We start from the raw sequence: 19373 nt of genomic DNA, 5'->3' as shown, positions 1-19373 counted from the left end.
TGTGCAGTCAGTGGAAAAGTTCCTATATCTACTCTTAATCCAAAAGACAAAGTAGTAAACTGCAATAGCTGGAATTCAATGTAAGAGCCAGAGGCATGTGAAACTCAGCTGTTTCCAACTGCACAAACCTGTGCAAACACAGCTTTCATTTTCCTTCCTCCTAAAATTCCCTGGTAGTTATCAGCTTTTAATTCTCCTAAATTTTCCCAGTAAAATTTAAAGAAACAAAACACCAGTTGGTTGTGTGATGGAACAAGAACTTTTGCATATTTTCTGCATGAGACTTCACTGTTGATTTCTGGTGAAGGCTCTGGAAATCTTTGGGCCACTGGTTAAGTGAGGTCTGGTCATGTAAGCCTGGATCTTATTAAGAAATTAAAAACTCTCTCCCCCCCACCTCCTTTTTCCATCATTCCCCCCCCCCCCCTTTTTTTTTTTTTTTTTTTTTACATTGGCAAGCTTATTACATAATGGCCACTGACTTGTTTTTAGCCCATGCCATAAAGCATTGTCCCAGACAACTTCCTGTTCTGGAGTTGGATCAGAGCACTCTAGTATGCAATTTGGGTGCACCCTCTCACTTTTGGGGGGCAAGAGGATTTAGGTATGGATGGATGGCTCCAAATGGGTGTTTCAGTTCATTTCTCACTCCTTGTGCTGGCAATGGTGCTCATCAATCACATTCAAAATCTAATTAGGACGTTAATATTTTTTCAATTCTCAATTAAGGACATCATGTCATGGAATACACCCCAAGTTCTTCATCAAGCAACTCCTAAAACGGACAGAGATGGATGCTCCAGAGAACTGATACTCTGTTATTATTATTATATTTGTTATTATATCCTCCACCTTTCTTACCATCCCATGGTTCCCATCTCTGCAATATGCATAGAAGGTGTCTAACAATTTTTTAGTATATCTCTAGCTTGAAGATCAAAATCATCGCTCTGAAATTCTGTTTATGTGTAAGGAACAGTGGAGTGGCCTTGAGTATTTATCTTTTTGGAAATTAAATGTGTCTATAAAACCTCAGAGAAATGCCACTGTGACTATCTCCAGTATCTTTTACCATTAATCCTCCCTTTCAAAGAACTGCAGGGAAAGAGGGAAGGCTGTTAATTGAAGCTCATCCACGTGCCAGTGAATTAATTGCTTTAGAGGGGCTAAAAATAATTTCAGCTGACCGTATCACCAACCCCATGTAATAGAATTCCAAAGTGTCTCAGTATTGTAGGCAGTGCTCTCCAAATGAGGGAAACATATTTGGTGTTAGTTTTGAGGGTGGCATGGCTTTGCCTGCACTGTTGTTTTGTACCTTCTCAATAAATAAATAAATAAAAATAAAAAGGTGTGCTTGAGCACATTATTAAACTTTGCAAACTGTTGTTTGCTAATGGTTAAGACTGAAAGTAATCACATAAATCTTTCTTTTCTTTTCTTTTCTTTTCTTTTCTTTTCTTTTCTTTTCTTTCTTTTCTTTTCTTTTTTTTCTTTTCTTTTCTTTTCTTTTCTTTTCTTTTCTTTTCTTTTCTTTTCTTTTTTCTTTTCTTTTCTTTTCTTTTCTTTTCTTTTCTTTTCTTTTCTTTTCTTTTCTTTTCTTTTCTTTTCTTTTCTTTTCTTTTCTTTTCTTTTCTTTTCTTTTCTTTTCTTTTCTTTTCTTTTCTTTTCTTTTCTTTTCTTTTCTTTTCTTTTCTTTTCTTTTCTTTTCTTTTCTTTTCTTTTCTTTTCTTTTCTTTTCTTTTCTTTTCTTTTCTTTTCTTTTCTTTTCTTTTCTTTTCTTTTCTTTTCTTTTCTTTTCTTTTCTTTTCTTTTCTTTTCTTTTCTTTTCTTTTCTTTTCTTTTCTTTTCTTTTCTTTTCTTTTCTTTTCTTTTCTTTTCTTTTCTTTTCTTTTCTTTTCTTTTCTTTTCTTTTCTTTTCTTTTCTTTTCTTTTCTTTTCTTTTCTTTTCTTTTCTTTTCTTTTCTTTTCTTTTCTTTTCTTTTCTTTTCTTTTCTTTTCTTTTCTTTTCTTTTCTTTTCTTTTCTTTTCTTTTCTTTTCTTTTCTTTTCTTTTCTTTTCTTTTCTTTTCTTTTCTTTTCTTTTCTTCTTCTCTTCTCTTCTCTTCTCTTCTCTTCTCTTCTCTTCTCTTCTCTTCTCTTCTCTTCTCTTCTCTTCTCTTCTCTTCTCTTCTCTTCTCTTCTCTTCTCTTCTCTTCTCTTCTCTTCTCTTCTCTTTTTCTTTTTTTCTTTTTTCTTTTCCTTTCCTTTCTTTTCTTAATTGATACATACTTCATTTTGCACTCCCATTGAACTTTGAATCCCATATGATAAATTTGCATTGCTCACCCCATCAGATGGCTGCCCTGAAAAGTAGAATAAAAGTCTGTGCTGAACCTCCTTGCAGATGTTGTGACTAAAAATGGGTTCAGAAACTCATGAAGCGTGGATACTATTGCAGGTTGATGCTTTTTGCGCTCCCTGAACTTCTGTGTTTCCTCTTTGGGACTATGAAATGGCTAGATGGGCCAGATCAAATGTGAGTTGGAGAGAAGAATATGTAGTAAAATCACGTTCAGCTATTCCAAGAACAAAATGCAGGGTTCCAGGAGTCATTGGGAAACCAGTTTCTTCATAGCTGTTTCCCAGACCTTAAAGCTGTATTATTTATTTATTTATTTGTTTGTTTGTTTGTTTGTTTGTTTATTGGGGGCGGGGGGGGGGGTTATAGAGGGAAAAAGGAAACTCCTCCCTTTTTTTGTTCTTTCTGGCTGTTTTCCAGGTTTGCAATTACTCGCTACAGTATGTCAACTGCCCGGAGGTAATCCCTCAGCTGCCTTGTGCAGTGCTGCAAGGAACCAGGAAAGGACAGCTAAGTTCTCAGGAGCCAGTAGAGAAAGAAAGTCTGCCTGAGCCTACCTGAGTACATCACAGCTTCAAGTGCTTTTTCAGAACATGCACTGTCCATAAAGGTGTCCTTAGATGTCTCATACGATAGAGATTCCAGAGGTTACATCATAGGTACTCTCAATAAGAGCTAAAATAGCATGGAAGTTATTGCTTCAGCCAACCAACCTGAATTCAACCCAAAATTCCTATACAGTTTGTTTGTTTGTTTGTAATCCAAAATCTAAACTAGGGTCACCTTGACTTTGTTTCTATTTTAATCTCAAGTCAGCCAGTTTGATGATTATGCCTGCCAGACCTGAGAACATTTGTTCTGCAGTGTGGAAACATTTAAGACATTTAGATATCTAAATTCCACCCAATTTCTATATCCGCTCAAAAAGAATTGAAAGCCCAGGGAAAACAACCCAAATTTACTAATGTTCTGAGGCATACATGGATAATTCTAAAAGGGGTCTACATTTATTAATTTCTTGATTCTTATTGAATTACTTTTAAAAGATAAGAGGAGATAATTGGACAGCATGTCAGATACATTTGTATTTCAACTGTAGGTATTTTATTTTATTTTTTAATATTAACTATTCAGATACTAGATTAAAAGCTAGCTTTTTCAAATGCTTTTCAGTCCCTTGTGAACATAAAACACCCTTTTAATATATTTCTTCGGGATCAAGTGCTCTACAGAAGTAGGCATCTTCCTGAGGATCTTGCTTCTGGAAAAAATTTAGGTTGGAAAAGATCTTCACAAGTCATCTGGAATTAGTGGATGGAGTTCCTTTTACATCAGGTATCCTCAGATAAAAGGAATGGGATCCTCAGGTAAAGGTTAGGATGAAGGGAGTTTGCGGGATGAGTACAACATCAGTCAGCTTTAGCTTGATTACAAACATTAATTTCTATGTGTTGGCTTATCTGCTTTGCTATCTAATGCGTCAGATACCAGAACACCTCCCTACAGAGGATCAGGAGTCCACGTTCGGCGTCCTCTACTGACATAGATGTGCATCTGCTGCTTTACAGATATGGAAAATGAGGCACAGACCTGTGGCGAAAGCAAGCTGAAGAACCAGAAGGCCTTTGAGTTCCTACCCTGTGTCATGAGAACAGTGTCCTTGCCTCTGTTCTCAAAATGATGTATCAATAAATTAAATTCCAGAGACAGAAGGAAAAAGAAAAAAAAAAAAAAAAGGAAAGAAAAGAAAAAAAAGGAATATGAAGGTAAATTTATTTTGCTTCTGGACAAATGATATCTGTATGGGTGGAATTGAAATATCTTCAAATAGCACAGAAAATATGCACCCATTCTTGGCACCTAGCTAAGCAACCCACTAAGAACCACGAATCCCCCAGTAGCTGAGTCCCAGAGCTCATGAGCATGATGCATCTTCTGCAGGCTGTTTTAGTCAGCACTGCAAATTCCAAAATCTTCCTTCCCTCCCCCTCTCACAACTGCAATAATTTTCTCCACCAACTGCTCAAGTGAAAAAAAAAAAGACAATTGTTGTAAACCTGTATCAGAGATGCCAATCTATTTTTTTTTTCCTTTCCTTTTTTTGGACATTGCATCTGTGGAGGAGGGAAGGGGGAGGACAGAGATTTACAGTGGCGGGGGCAGCCAAGGAGGGAAAGGAGGGGGACGAAGAAAAAATATTTCCTTTGGCAATTCTGTTTTGCTTTCGAAAGGGGACTACTTTCCTCACTCTTTATCCCTCCTGACAAGTACAGGCACTTTGGGCCCTAACTGGATGTGAACATTGTCAAAAGGAATTTGGGCTAAAGGGAGGCATCTGCAGTTCTGTTCCTATTGCGCTCGGTGCTGGAGCCACTTTTGCGAATGTGGCAGGGTGGCTGGTGGGCAGACACCAGTACAGATGGGAACTTCACATACTGTATGCATCATGACCAACTATAAAAACAGTCACAATGCATCAGTTGTTACCCGGCCAGTCTCCCCAGAACCTTCACTTTCAATTTCAATCTTGCTGACATCCACAGCTTACAGTGAGCTTTTATGTTTAAGCATCAGTACAGTACTAACGCAGGAGAAAAAGGGCGGCTGAGCTACCACAGCAAAGAATTAAACCTCTGGATCTCTTTGGGAGGGTGGAGCAATTCAAGGGCAATTGTGTAACTGGACTCTATGCAAAAGAAGGGAAGAAGGGGGGGAAAAAAAGCAATGGATGGGAATCGGGATTTTTATTTTTATTTTTATTTTTTTTTCTGTGAACACACAGCAAGTCAAGGAGGTTCTGAAAAGAAAAAAAGAAAAAAGAAAAAAAAAAGTACCAAGCAGGCACTCTCCCAAATTGTAATTTAATGCTTGGGATAATCCTATTGTGTCAGCTACTCACTGCCAAAGAACTGAGGATAAATATAACTTAAAAAAAAAAAAATTAAAGGGACGGCAATTTAAACAGCTTAATGTTTCTTCAAAGGCTAAGTGATGGAAAGCAATGCTGAAGTAAATTGACAACTTGGAATTAACTGGGTGCTGGCACAGCTCAGGTAAAGGTTTGATGGTAACATGAGCTTTCCAAAGTGTTTCCAAACTGAAGTATTATGAAAAGGTAAATTATGTTTTTTATTCATGACTGAAAGCATTTTATTTTAAAGCCGGCGCTGCCGATGCTGTCAAGGTGGAGATTCTAGCTTTATGTACAGTGCCTCTAGCCTTGCAATGTGAGTGAAGCAACATGACAGCTTGTAATAAGTAATTTTTATACAGTTGCATTTATCACTCAAGTAAGCTTGGCAATATTAAACACAGACCTTAAAATGCTGCAGAAGAGGAAGGACAGGGGCTGGAGGCCATATATATTGTGTGTGTGTGTGCCTGCATGCATGTGTGTGTTTGTAACTTTTTTTTTTTCTTTCTTTCTCCAGGCCCATTCCTGTTAATGTGGCACTTTTTAAGATATGCACCGAAATGCTTCCAAATTGTTAATACATCACTAAAAGGTTACAAATGAAATGACCCCATTTAGCCCAAAGGATGTTATTTTAGGCATTAATGAATTAGACATTACTACCATTTTCAGGCAAAAATCAATTGCCTCAATTAACAAATTTGCACAAATACAAATATTTACAAAATAAAGGCCCAGAAAGCACAATCTTTGTTTCTCTTTCTCACTCCCTACCTTGTTTCTTCATTAACATCTACATTTCCATGAAAGTGTGCGGCACCCATTCTTTGAGCTTGTGATGGCCTAAGTGTTGACAAAAAGAAAGGCAATTTTATTTTATGGGATGAAATGAGAAAAGAATTTCATTCCATTCACAGGATTTATGGGAACTTCAGTTAGAGTCTGAATCGAAAGGAACCAAAAATCTCCAAGCCAAATGGCAGGCTCTTAAACTTTCTGAAGCACAGCCCTGCCTTATGGTTTGATTTCCACTTCTGCTCCAGGTAGTTACAAAGCTAGGTGGGTGCCAATGAACTCAGTAATATAACACTTATATGATATCAAATTGAAAGCAACATAATAAAATAAAATAATAAATAAATACAATAAAATAAAATAAAATAAAACAACATAAAATAAAATATAGACCACTTTGGTGTTATGCACATGATTCAGTTGAGAAAATTTTGCTTTTCCACTGGAAGGTATGTCTAACTCAAGCATCATAGCTACTTCAGGCCCCTGCTTGTATGAAGAGATGAGGACTTGCAGGTGTGTATAGCTTGGTGTCTATCACACAGATGAAAGAAGTAGTTGTTTGTTTTGTCTATTCCATTTGCTTATTTGATACACTCCTTCTATCCGTCAATGATGTTAAATTAAATTCTTTACCATTAGTGATGGCAATCCATCTACTCATCTAAGCCTCACTGGTCCAAGACCTGTTGGGTACCAGCACAGTAATGGAATGTTGACTTCTTAACCTTTGCTGGTAAATGAGTCTCCAATTATTAGTAAGAGCCTCTAGATTCTTCCTTCTAGATTCTTCTAGGTCTTCCATAAAATAAATCTCCATATCAAATTTGATTCCTAGTATCAAGGTTCATTTTGTATCATTTAATGATATTAACAAGATGATGAAAAATAAGCTTTTTGTTTGTTTGTTTTCAGAAAAGTATGATTAATATAGTTCTATTGCCATATTGTGCTGTTTATTTTATTTTCCTTTGACTGCAACTACCAGAAAATTACTGCATTTGAGTCAAAAAATATATATTTTCTGAACAATATTGTGGACATGAGGGAAAAAAAAAAAGAATCTAGTTGTTGCTAGATGTTAAGCAAAATCTTCTAGTAATAGCAGCCTTCATTATTTCAGATATTTTAAAATAGATTAGACAAACACCTGCCAGAAATGACTAAGGTACATTTGATTTTTCTTGGAACAGCTGTGGGGTAAGCGACCTCAGTTGGTAATCCATGGTTTGATTTGGGCTTTCAGCAGAGGAGACTTCCAAAATCTCCAGACAGTTTCAGAAAATAAAGCTACTTTTGACATAATTTTGAAAAAGCTGGGGGGGTGGGGGGGAAGAACTTGAGGGTAAGGTTCATCTTATTAAAATAATTATCTACAGCACACATGATTACACTTTCCCTAATAATCCTGGGATCTCTTAATAGACAACAGAGTGAAACAAGCAGTTTTAAGGTACAGTTATCTGACTTATTAAAATGTTAAACTTTGGCCAGATTAATCCAATTTATTTATTTATTTATTTTTCCCTCTCCCTTCTTCTATCCTCTCAATTCCATCGGACCACATTTATTCCCTTGTAATGTAATGCCTGTCTGCTTGGTACAACAGTAATATAACCAATGCTGTTAATCCAATAGGCACACATGCTGACTGTATGCAAACCATCTAGTTGAGAGAGAAGGGATATTCTGAAGGTTTGGAGCTTAGAGTGGTCATAAATGTTTGCAGTTTGGCTGCTAAGAAGAGTGGAGAAATAAGCAGAGAATGATGACTCATTCACGATGATTCTTTAGGAAAAATGTAATATTTTCCTTAAATACTGTCTTAATCACTGTCAGAATTAAGCACAAGTGCTGACAATTTCTACGTAGGATCCTTTAATAAATACTAACTGAAATATAACTGCATAGGAACAACCTTAGCTATATATACTCATCTAAAATTTGGAAGTCTGATCTAATCAAGTCATTTAGGAACCTTCTGTTGTCAACAGAAAAGGACTGGTCCTTCCACGGAATGCCCTCCTGCTCTCAAAATTGTTTTATCTTTAACTTTCTCCTCTTGACTGTGCAGGGAACCTCTAGCATGGTTTGAATGCCCAGTATTTAGATGACTTAAAATGACTGTCACCAACGGTGTATAAGCTTCTACGTGACAATGAGTTGTTAATGCAGGGTTCATTGGCAAAGAAATATTATCACATTCCTGGTTTTCTTGAGGTAAATATTTTTAATATTTACTAACCAGTCTAAGGTATCAACTGAGAAGATAATTATTTTCAAGTGTATTCATTCATTCAATGAATTAAATTCAATGAATTGAATTCATTGCGTAAGTCATACTGCAAGTATATGAGGTCCTAAATTTGCAAAGGACTTTTTTTTTTTTTAGGACATTTTCAAATAATATTTCCCTCTTGGGAGAGTCTATCAGGAGCTCCACATGATGGTGTGTGTCTAGACTATGAAGATCCAGGCTTTAGAACAAGACCTTCAGAGCTGCATGGAACTTTTAATTGCTGTGTTTGGAAATGGTCGGAAAACAAGGAACATTTCCTGTTTTTCAGTGTCCTCAGGACATAAATATTACTGTTTTACCAAATTAAGATCACTGTAGGTAACACTAACTCCTTCCAAACTAAAATCTCAAGATGGAAGAGATGGGTGAAGGGATAGCAAAATTAGGCAGGAAGATGCCATTTTCTATTTATGTATTATTACCTTCTAATATTCTTGTAAGTCCAATAGTTATTAACTGAAAATGCCCCCCCCCCCCTTTTTTTTTTTCCTGAAATTTTGATTAATGTACTTTTCTCCTGAATTGGCTGAAAAATTAGAGTGTCCTAGGTTCATTTTTCAGCCAATCCCTTTCAACATTGTTGCTTTAGGGTAATATTTGGTCTAGAATGTAAGAGAGAAAACAACATTGTTTTGAGTATCTTTTCAGTCTGATTTTTACGTCCCACGTAGGCTGATGTCATGGAATTTTCTGCAATAAAAGAACTCTAAAAAAAAGAAAACTAATGCTAGTGGTCAATGCATTGTTCCACAATATCAACTGCTTCAACTAGTTTGTCATAAAAATCCATTGTTGTCCTATAGTCATTATTTTAAGGCCATCTCATTTCCTGTCTTCTGTTAAGGAAATATAAACATTAAGTGGACTGCTTTGCTTTTATTTCAAATTATATATAGCTTTGTAAAATTATATAAAGTATCCATATTGTTCATGTGTACCTCTCCAATATCTCAAAATAATTTAGGTACCAATATGTCAAATAATTTTGTATTACTTAACTAGCTTATGCAGTTAGTATTTCAGATGAATTCACGTACCTGTCCTTGTGGAAGAGTTTACACAGCTGGGTGATGATGTCTGTGTAGACATCAAATTCAGTTCTTTAAATTAACAAACCCTAGCCATTGTAATAAATTAATGATGAAAAATTAGTTTTGGTAATTAGTGAGGTGCAGAAAAACTTGTACAATACTCACCTATACAGGATGGGAATGGTGTTCATCTGTTCACATTGTAGGTCTCTGTTGTAAAATTACGTACAGCAATAAAATTACCTACAAAACAGCTAGCTAAATATATTTTTCTGTATTCACAGAGCAAAAATGGCATATTTACAGCACAGTTTTCTTGATTAGAATTTATGGATTAGCTGTATTGAACCCAGACAATACGTTTTTCTCATCTTTCATTTACTAGGGGATTGAAAAGGGTTAGACTTTAGATAGGGCTGCAATATAGACCTCTACTTTTTCAAAGATTAATCCAAAGCAGTTGACATCTTAGCTTTACTAAATTTCTTGAATAAGGGTATTATACAGACAGAATTGTGGCAAAATAAATCATAAGAATTTAAATAACTTGCCTGAGAGGCAAGGATGAGGTCCCAAGGAACACAGAGGTGGCTTGACCACTAGTTTTTTTTTTTTGTTGTTGTAACCACCAGACCTCTTTTTGTCCATGTACATTTGTCCATCAGTACATTTATTTCTACTATTGCCTCTGAGCAAAGCTTTTCCAGAAGAAAGAAAACTACAGTATTTGACACATGACATAGGTTGATCTGTGTTTAATATGACAGAACTTAAATGAGCTGGGTTTCAAAATTAGTCTCTCAAAACATTTTTTTTTCTGCTGTTGTTTTTTGTTGTTTGGTTTTGTGTTTTAATATGCTATCAAATATTAAATGAAGCACCTTCATCATCACCAGACTCCTTCAAAAGTTTTGCTTTAAAATATAATGTTATGCAAACTGAATAAATAAATAAATAACACTATTCTGTAATTAGAAACTTGGAATCAGTACTAGGCAAACCATGGAAACTTGCAGATCTCTAGACACAGATAATTTAAGGTAGGTGTTTTGTAGCTGTAAGTCTGCGCTATTGTCTAAACTTCCACTGTAGTCAATAGAAATTAAGACTTGAATCAACTGTCTGAGTTTGGGCATCTCTAGTAACATTTTTTAGATACTCTGTGGTACTTAAGACATTTAAGACACTCAAGACAGTCATGGGATACAGCACAGTCGGGAGCTACTGGAAAACTGCCCTCTCTGAAAAAGAAGAATACCCTCAGACATCTCAGTAGCACTAGATTAGCATGTTAGGCAAGTGAATCAGGTCCCAGCCATTGCAGTTGTGGGAGTCTAAAGGACAGTTTAGCTCCCCTTTAAGTAGAAACCTTCATTTGGTCAACTGAATAGATCCAGATGCTCTGGGGAATCTGAGACATCTTTACTGGGCTGGCAGATATGACACAGGCTTGTGCCATTCCTCTGTGCCAGAAGTCAGTTGTCTGGTGTAGCGTCTCTGGGAATCTTAAAAGATAATAGACTTGAAAGACACTAGTCTAGGCAGCTGAAACATCCCCACAGAGTGGGTTTCACTTGTCTAAACAAAGGTATCTAGTAACATTTTAGGTTCTTTGGGGTATCCTATGCAGCCACAGAAATATACATGCCTCTTGTCAATCCTGATCCATACTTGTTAGTCTGGTCTAGATGTCTTGAATGCAGTAACACTTCTCAGATGGTATTGGACACTTAGGTAACACAGTCATGGTCAGATAAGAGATAGTAAGTTTTTTATATAGGAACATTTTACCTAGACTCATAAAAACACTTTCCTAGACTCGAGGAATACTCTTTGTAAATCACTTGTGCAGCTTATACATTCACATGTGTAAGTAGAATTACTGAGAGAACAAAGGAAGTTCCTGGACATTCTCATTGCATTACAAAGTTGGTCTTCCAAGAATAATATGCCTGAGAATAAAACAATAATTATAAAACCACAAATGAAATCAAAGCAATGCTGCTGGAAGCCTTAACCACAACAGGTTTACAAGGCATGTAAATATATCAGTTTTAATAGAGATGTAAACTATTACACTGCACCTTTTAAAATCTCACACTTCTGAAGCCAGTAGAGATGTGTTGGACTGAAAATGTGGATGGATAAACACTGAAACTGTATGAAGTGTTGTTCCTTTTCTTTTAAAGCTTTGTGAACACATGCAAGCTCAAATTAAGGAGAACAGATAACCAACTGCACGCCAGAGATGAGCAGGCTGCTTAAAGCTACCACATAATCGGTGAAGCTTTAAAAAGGGAAGAAAACAGCTTGGGGCCTTTTTTCCTTCTTCCTCCAAAATGTGACATCATTGTATATGACACAACACCTTGGAAGGAACCATATGGGAAAATGCAGACATGTTGCTAACTAAATGTGAGCTCTTTCGCAATGAAAAAATCTCATTGCTAGCCAAACCCTGGATGGTCTCATAAAAAGCACAGTTTGTAGAGTAGAACTGACAGTTCTACTTCAAGGACATTTTCCATTTTTAATGCTGTTTTTGTATGGTATATAGAAAAGCATACCAGCAACATAATGCTGTTTTGTTGTTGTTGTTTTTTTGTTTTGTTTTTTTCATGCAGATCTAATCAAAAAGGGTTGACTCAAACTCAACACCCTGAAATAGATAAGATACTTTGATGCAGGTTTTTGCTTGACTTTTTATAGGACTGATTTCTATATCTCTTAGCTTGTTAGTTAACGTTAGTTATTCCACACTATGTTGGTTTTAATGAATATATATGTTTTCGATCTTTTTCACAACGTCTTTTTTTGGTTGGTCTTTGAAGATCATTCTTTCACTTACTCTTTCTTTTTCTTAACATTGACTTTAATGTAGTTTTGGATTATAATCAGAGTTCTGCCACCATTCAGAGTAAGACCTAAAAGTTCTGTTTAAGTATTTTCATTACAGTCATTATTATCAGTAGCAGTAGCAGTAACAGTAATAGTAGCAGTAATCATAGAGGTAATAGTAGTGCTATTTTGGTGTCTTCCATGTAAATGGCTTCCTAGAAGCTTTAACACTGATTGCACATAATGCCAGAGACAAAATTTCATACTGCCTGTATGTTGTCTTCAATTCCACAAAACATTCTCTGACACAAATTACATGATTTATAGTTTGTCAGATTATAGTCAGCTAGTGGGAGAAATTGGAAGAAAGCAAAGGCAAAGAAATAGATATGGAAGAGACTCATGCCCCTTAACTAAAGAAGATGCCATTATGAAAATATTCTGTCTCTCACCCTGTCTGCTCTTGTACTCAGATATTTAACAGAAGATTCCAGTCTTTTTTTTTGTTGTTGTTGTCTCTTTTTTCTTTTTTTAGATAAAGTAATATAGTAAATTTTAGAGATGATATGTATGGTGGAATTAAAAACAAGTGCATCAAATGTTAAAATTCTGGTAATACTGTAAAAACTTAATAGAATACACTGTAAATGTCTTATTGATTTTTTTTTTTTCTGGACTACTTAGAATCTTTAATGATTATTTCTGAGGGTATGAACCACTACAGGGCCATGACTAAAATCTCTTAGCTTTATCAGTGGATCTTAATGACAAATGTCCACATCTCTTTAAACAGCAAAAGTTTCTAAAGATGTTTTAGGTGGCTTCACCAAAAGAGGAGATCCTGACAACTTCAGATTGTGAGTGTTACTAAGTGAGAAAACAGTAAAATTAAAATGATGAAGCTGCCTGAACATGTACGTGTATGTGCATTAAAAATTATGAGAACTGTAGTTAAAAGTTAAAAGAACTTCCCATGGAGAACAGCATTTGCATTTCAGTGAGTACTAATAGGATAGGAATCAAAAATTTCTCAGAGTTCCATTATGAGATATTCCCCCTCCTCTTTAGTTCCTAAACTGGAAAGAGATTGGACCCCAACTGAGCAAACATTCACATTCAGTTTGGCTGAAATACAATAGAAGCCCATATATATTGTTGGAACTACTTAGATAAAATTAGACATTTGATTTTTTTCCCAACATTAGAGGCTAAAATCTATACTTAATTTTAATGATCCATCTCATGAAAATGACTCACGAAAGCACTTAATCAAGTGTTTGATTTTCATTTAAATCTGTGATTAAATTCCACAGAAATTAGTAAAATTTAAGTGTGCCTTTAGGAATTAAGTATGAGCTTAAATGTATTCTTTAGGTATGTTGTGTATGATATTCAATGATGGTCTTTGATGGTTTCAGATCTGGATGAAAGATATTGTTATCTTACTCTACAATTTAATCATGAACCTGGACACAAAAGAAAAAAAGATCAACTACAAACTTAAAAAACAGAGTGTGTGTGTTCTATCCAAATGTGAAATGATGGGCCCAGCTTACTGGGGTTTGGGTATAACTTTTTTTTTTTTTTTGATCTACTTATTTAAACTTTTCCATGCAAACCTACTTAGCTATACACTCCCCCCTGTAAGCTTGATGTGTTCAAACTAACAGAGCTTCAGCAACAGTAGGCCAACTACTTCTCTGGGGTAAATGCATTGCCTGGGGGGATCTATTTGATTCATAATGGCTATAGCTGTATTATAGTGAACGCTGCGGTGTTATTTATGTTACATCTGAAAGTTCATTGAAATTATTTAGATTCAAATCCCTCAAAGGATGTATAAGTACTACACAGGTTAGATTTATGTGGCCAAGTCCAGGTAAGCAATTCACAAACTCTACCTTAAAATATAGGTCCCTAAACTTTCACCAGTCATTTTCTTTAGATGCTCAGAGACCTTGTTAAGAGCCTGTACAAGGAAGCTACTCTGTAAACTATACAGTTTTAGAGGGGTTTAGCTTCAAAGGGTAGGTAAGTAGCAGATTTACATCCCCTATGTTTTGGGTTAGCAATCCAGCTCACCAGTTAAAGTAAGGAAATGGAAAACCTCACTTGTAAACTTTACTTGGTCAAAAGGAGCTTAAACTCATTTTTCACATTTCCTAGAAGTGTGTCATTATCTATAGGCCCTCTTAGGCACTCATTCCATGCACTGTGGGGATGGAAAAAAATCAATAAGTTGTAAAAAGGGAACAAAAAAGAATAATAAGAAATTAGGGATTTTCTGTCCCATTTATTACACTTGATAATATGCAGAAATGAGTTCAAAACCTCTTGGGCCAGGAATTTAGTCTCCACAGAAAAAAAAAAAAAAAAAACTAATCTTCTGTTTAGGTAAACAAAATAGTTATAATATGAGAGAAAACAATGACTATTTGAACTAACAATAATTGGGAAATTCTATGAAAATTGAAATATAAGGATAGAACACTTAACTAAAATGGTTACTAAGAAAAATGATAAAAAGAAAAAGTCAAAATGTTTACTCTAGAAAATTTTGAAATAAAATATAGCTATAAAATTTATATCACAATTAAATGCCCATACCTTAAAATGAAATTGGAAATCAAGTTTTAGAATTCAATTATTAGTATTCTTCCTTCCCTGCCGTATCTCCTATGGACAAGCAAATATTTCTAAAAGCAGTATTTTGTGATCTTAACCCTGAGGCTTTCTGAGTTGGTAAAATATTAAGTTCTCCAGTTTCCATTGGTATATCCAGCTGCAAGATGAAATCTGAAAGACTAATCTACCCCCTATTAGGAACGTCATTACCATCACAACATAATGTTAGATGTGCGAACAGAAATTAGGATTGCACTGGGCTTAATGGTTGACAGTCATTACCTGAAAGAGTTCAGAAATGAAAAGACAAGAAAAGTGTTAGAATGAAAATTAGAGATAAGGAGCAGTGAAATCATTCAGCTGCTATTACTTCATTTTGAATATGTCAGGCACAGTATGTTTGCAAAGAACATAGCAGAAAGATATCCATAATATATTGTCAGATGATGAGTCTTTGAAAAGAAAGAATTTCTAAAATGAAAGTTGAAACTGGGATTCCTATATCTGTACTCCAACATTTGTTAAAATGGTCTGCATCTCATAGGAGCATAGGACTCCTGCCCACAGATCAGCAGCCCTAGTCACCTGTTCTGGCAGTATATTGCACCATCTAACACATTTTATGAACAGGTCATGCACTTAAATATAGGATTTTCTACCTCTTTTATGGAGGAGGAGATGTTCTAGAATTACTTTCTACTGCTAGTTAGAAGACTAATTTTCATTCCCAGTCTATGTATATTCAGGCAGCTAAGAATTAAGCACATAATTTTTCACATTAAAAAAAAAAAATAAGGCTGTTGAAAGGCTGTTTTCAGAGAAAAAAAAATACAGACTGACATAAGAATCTGAAGCCTCGGGGTTATACTTTCAAAATAGTTAAATGCATACCGCTTCTGAAGAGTTAGGGACATGTTACATGCTGAAGAAAAGTGACGTGCATTTTGGTGAGTTTTGGGCTAGTGTTTACAGTAACTTAGGAATTTCTGCATTGTGTTCTATTGCATAATGCAGATGTGATTTTGCACATTTCCAGATGTGCTAAGTACAGATAAAAATAACCATGTTATATCACTGCCCACACTCTACCCAAAAGGGTGGAGGGCAAAATCAGTGTAAAAAATGTTTAGGTACCTTTAGGTGTGACTGAGCCTTTGTTAATACACTCTGGTTGCGTGCAAGCCTTGCTACAAGTCCACCACTTGGGGAAAAGGTGACCTCTTTATTCTGAGTTTCCACAGAAAGTACTCAGTACAATCCACATGCTTGGCAAATAACTGTTTTTATTATTGTTGTTAGAGTATTAGTACAACATGCTACCTCAAAACATAAATTGGAATCTTAAGTATTTTAGGCTAACAGGAAAATATTCACACATGCCTTTTGAAAATCCAGATATTCTTGACTTCTAGCTTTTGCTTCCACCTTTTTTCCATGCAAACAGCTGCCAAGCAAAATAGCAGAATGTGTTACATGAATTAATCCCAACTGCTTGTCTTTTAGAGGGTTAATGTTACCTTATTTTTTCTTCCTTGCTTTTACCCCGTGCTGACTAAAAAGAACACCCAGGTTCAATGAGTGACAAATCATTACAGACCGTACAGTGTAATTAAAAAGCACAGCCATTGATCAGCTATGAGCTAAACCTGAGACAAAAAAGTGAGAGACCCAGAATAGCTGGCAAAACTTCTCATTGAATCTGTCTGAAATGGAAGATGTTCTCCCTGGAGGCATGGAGCGTGGCCCATTGTGCATTTCCATTAGAGATACATACTGACTCAGAGCATGCCATTGATGTTGGCCTATTTATGAAAGGCTGTTGAAAGAGGTTTCAGAGTTAATTGAAAAGAGCTGTTTCTGAAGTAAAGTAACTTCAAACAACGCAGCTCTGAAATGTGTTTTAATGGACTGGAAATCAGTGAATTTTCCATGTAGCATATGAAATAAAAATTGATAGCATGAACAGAAAGCTGTGTTGCTATTTGGTGAGATTTCTATTATTATTGCTGTTGTTGTTATTATTATTATTATTTCTACAGTTGCTCAGTGGACAAGTGATGAAACTGCTCCACTCTTGATGACTAGAGGGTTATCTTCTAGGATCTGTCCAAATTTTCATTAAATGTCTTTATTTCTCACATTTATAATACAATCTCTCTGCAGAAACTCTGTCAGATGTATACCATTGTAAATAAAAAAGAAAGGTCTTTCAGCTGTCACGTAGACATAGGTTCCAAGGCCCTCTTTTACCAAGGTATGTTGTGCTTAAAATCTGTTTATTCTTAATGGTATTTCCATTTTAAAATTAAAGCATATGCCTAAATTCATGCATGTGTTTATTCAGGCATGTGTTTGGTCTCTGCCCTGAGCTGAGGTCTTGCACATAAGTTTGTATTTAAGTTCATGCTTAAATAAAAAGCCTTTTCAGCAAAACATGCACCTGAATTTCATAAATAGTAGCTGAGTATATGCTTAAATCTCAGTTTGTGATTAAATACCTTTCTCAGCTGAAAACAACATACTTTTTCAGAGTTTTTAATTTATTTTTCAAAGCTTGGTGATGTTCAATAAAAATAGGAATGACTGAGCTGAATGTATTACCTCTTTTCAAATCTTTTGCAGGAATTTAGAGTAAGCAAGAAAGAAGGTAACTCATTGCTCTTCGATGAAGTGAATTTAGACAACTACATGGTATTTGGTTAGAAAGGAAGATCAGGTTGTGAGATCCTTCCTCAGGCTGATTAATACCTAACATCTTGAGAAAGCTCATAAACCCCAGGGAACTGCAGAGGAAAGGTGAGAGTAAAGTAACCCAGCTCTCACTAAACCACAAGCAATAAACAAAGAACTTCTGACATACAGCTTGAATGATAATGAGTATTTTACACCTCCATTCTACTCTTAATGCTCCAAGCAATTCACAAGTTCTGTTGAAAACCTCCCATGTTCCACTAAATGTTATGACCTCACAGACATAAATTAACTTAATCTCAAAACTCATTTGAATTAAGCAAGAGCTATTGTCCCCATTTTAAACAATGAATGAAGTACAAGGATAATAATGAGTTGGATAGTAATGAATTGGATAGTAAATAGTAACAGTAATAGCAATAGTAATAGTAATAGTAAAATAATAGGATAATAATAGTAATACAGTAGGATAATAATGATAGTAATACAAACCCTACCAAAACCAGAAGAAATATTTAAGTCACAGCCTTCCACAGTACTACCTTCATTCATCATATCTTCTGACAGTTCCATAGTTCCAACTTTCTCAAAGGTTCACCTCCCAAAGTCAACACTTTATCTAAAAAAAAGTCCAAATTGATTTTTAGTCTTTAACATTATCTTTAAATATTAAGTCTGCTGGGTAAAGAAAAAAAAAAAAAAAAGAGAAAAAAAAACCTTCAGTTCCTTCAGTTCTAAATAAATAGAAAGCTCATTTTTTTAGGGCTGTCATGACATTTTGGCATCTGCACTGATTTTTGAGCATTTATGGCTGACAATAATGGTTTAACATGCTTATTTTATCTTTGAAGTTACTGTGGCTAGTAGTTACATACACACATTAAGAATGTGCTACTTGTTCTACAGAAGTGAGTGCAAGCCATTAAAAAAGGAAACTGATGAAGGCTAAGGTTACAGTATGAATTTAAGGACAATGTAAATCCTTACTTAGGTATATATATATGTATATATATAAACAGTATGAATTTTCTGAGGCATTAAATATTCAACAGAGAGATTTAATATTTCTGACACTCCAACAACAGCTGTACATGGAACAGAGAGAATTAGGCACTGAAGCTAGGGTCACTAACAGCTTATATGCAGAGCATCTGGAGACCTATTTCAGACAACAGAAAAAGGACATACTAGAGGGGAGTAAGGGAGTAGGGGAAGAAAAAGAAAAAAAAAAAAAAAAAAGGACAGTATGACTTTCTGTGCACAAGACACATATTTTTGAATTAGTATTAAATCCCACTGGGAAAGTAGGATTCAGAGCCTAAGAGCTTATCTTCATGTGTTGACAAATGTATTCATCTGAGAAAAGGGACAGTTGGTCTCAGTCCACATCTAGATGTGGAGCTTGGACCTTCCCTTCCCCTCTTCAGGAGGAGTATTTTAACCACCTGATAGAAAGATGGCATTGTTTCTTGGCCTTTCAGTCAAAAGCAGCTGATGAGCAACTAAAAATTCATATCCCTTGGGTCCAGAATGTGAGGAATAAAGGGGCTTAACTCTAACGTTTGGGAGTGGAAGGGTAGTTACTGTATTCCAGCTCTTACTCCTGGAGCATTTGGGGTTTGCCAAAACCCAAACATGCCAAATATACGGTTTTAGTCTAATTGTCAAGTGAAAGCATGTTTTGCTGTTTTTTTTTTTGTTTGTTTGTTTGTTTGTTTTTCCCTGTATAGGCTATAAAGGATGATGAAGATGAGAAGTTCACATGTAAAGTTTTTTAGTGTAGACTCCTAGCATTTGATTCAGTTTATTCATAGACACTTACTGCCATTTCAGATGCCCC

The 19373-nt window shown here is 35.4% G+C and overlaps 1 long non-coding RNA gene across 1 annotated transcript in view; it reads left to right on the top strand.

Moving 5' to 3' along the window:
- The window catches only part of LOC136790550 (uncharacterized), a 44041-nt gene extending 37604 nt beyond the window's left edge, over positions 1 to 6437 (top strand). Inside the window, exons 3-5 of the long non-coding RNA XR_010830688.1 lie at positions 2761 to 2999; positions 3909 to 4106; positions 5772 to 6437. This is a non-coding gene — a long non-coding RNA (uncharacterized lncRNA). The remainder of the gene's footprint in view (positions 1 to 2760; positions 3000 to 3908; positions 4107 to 5771) is intronic.
- The last annotated feature ends 12936 nt before the right edge of the window (positions 6438 to 19373 follow it).

This window comes from Anser cygnoides, chromosome 3, assembly GCF_040182565.1.
Source record: "Anser cygnoides isolate HZ-2024a breed goose chromosome 3, Taihu_goose_T2T_genome, whole genome shotgun sequence".
NCBI classification, from domain to species: Eukaryota; Metazoa; Chordata; class Aves; order Anseriformes; family Anatidae; genus Anser; species Anser cygnoides.
The sequence above is the reverse complement of the archived record's forward strand: the minus strand, read 5'-3'. Positions and strand labels throughout refer to the sequence as shown.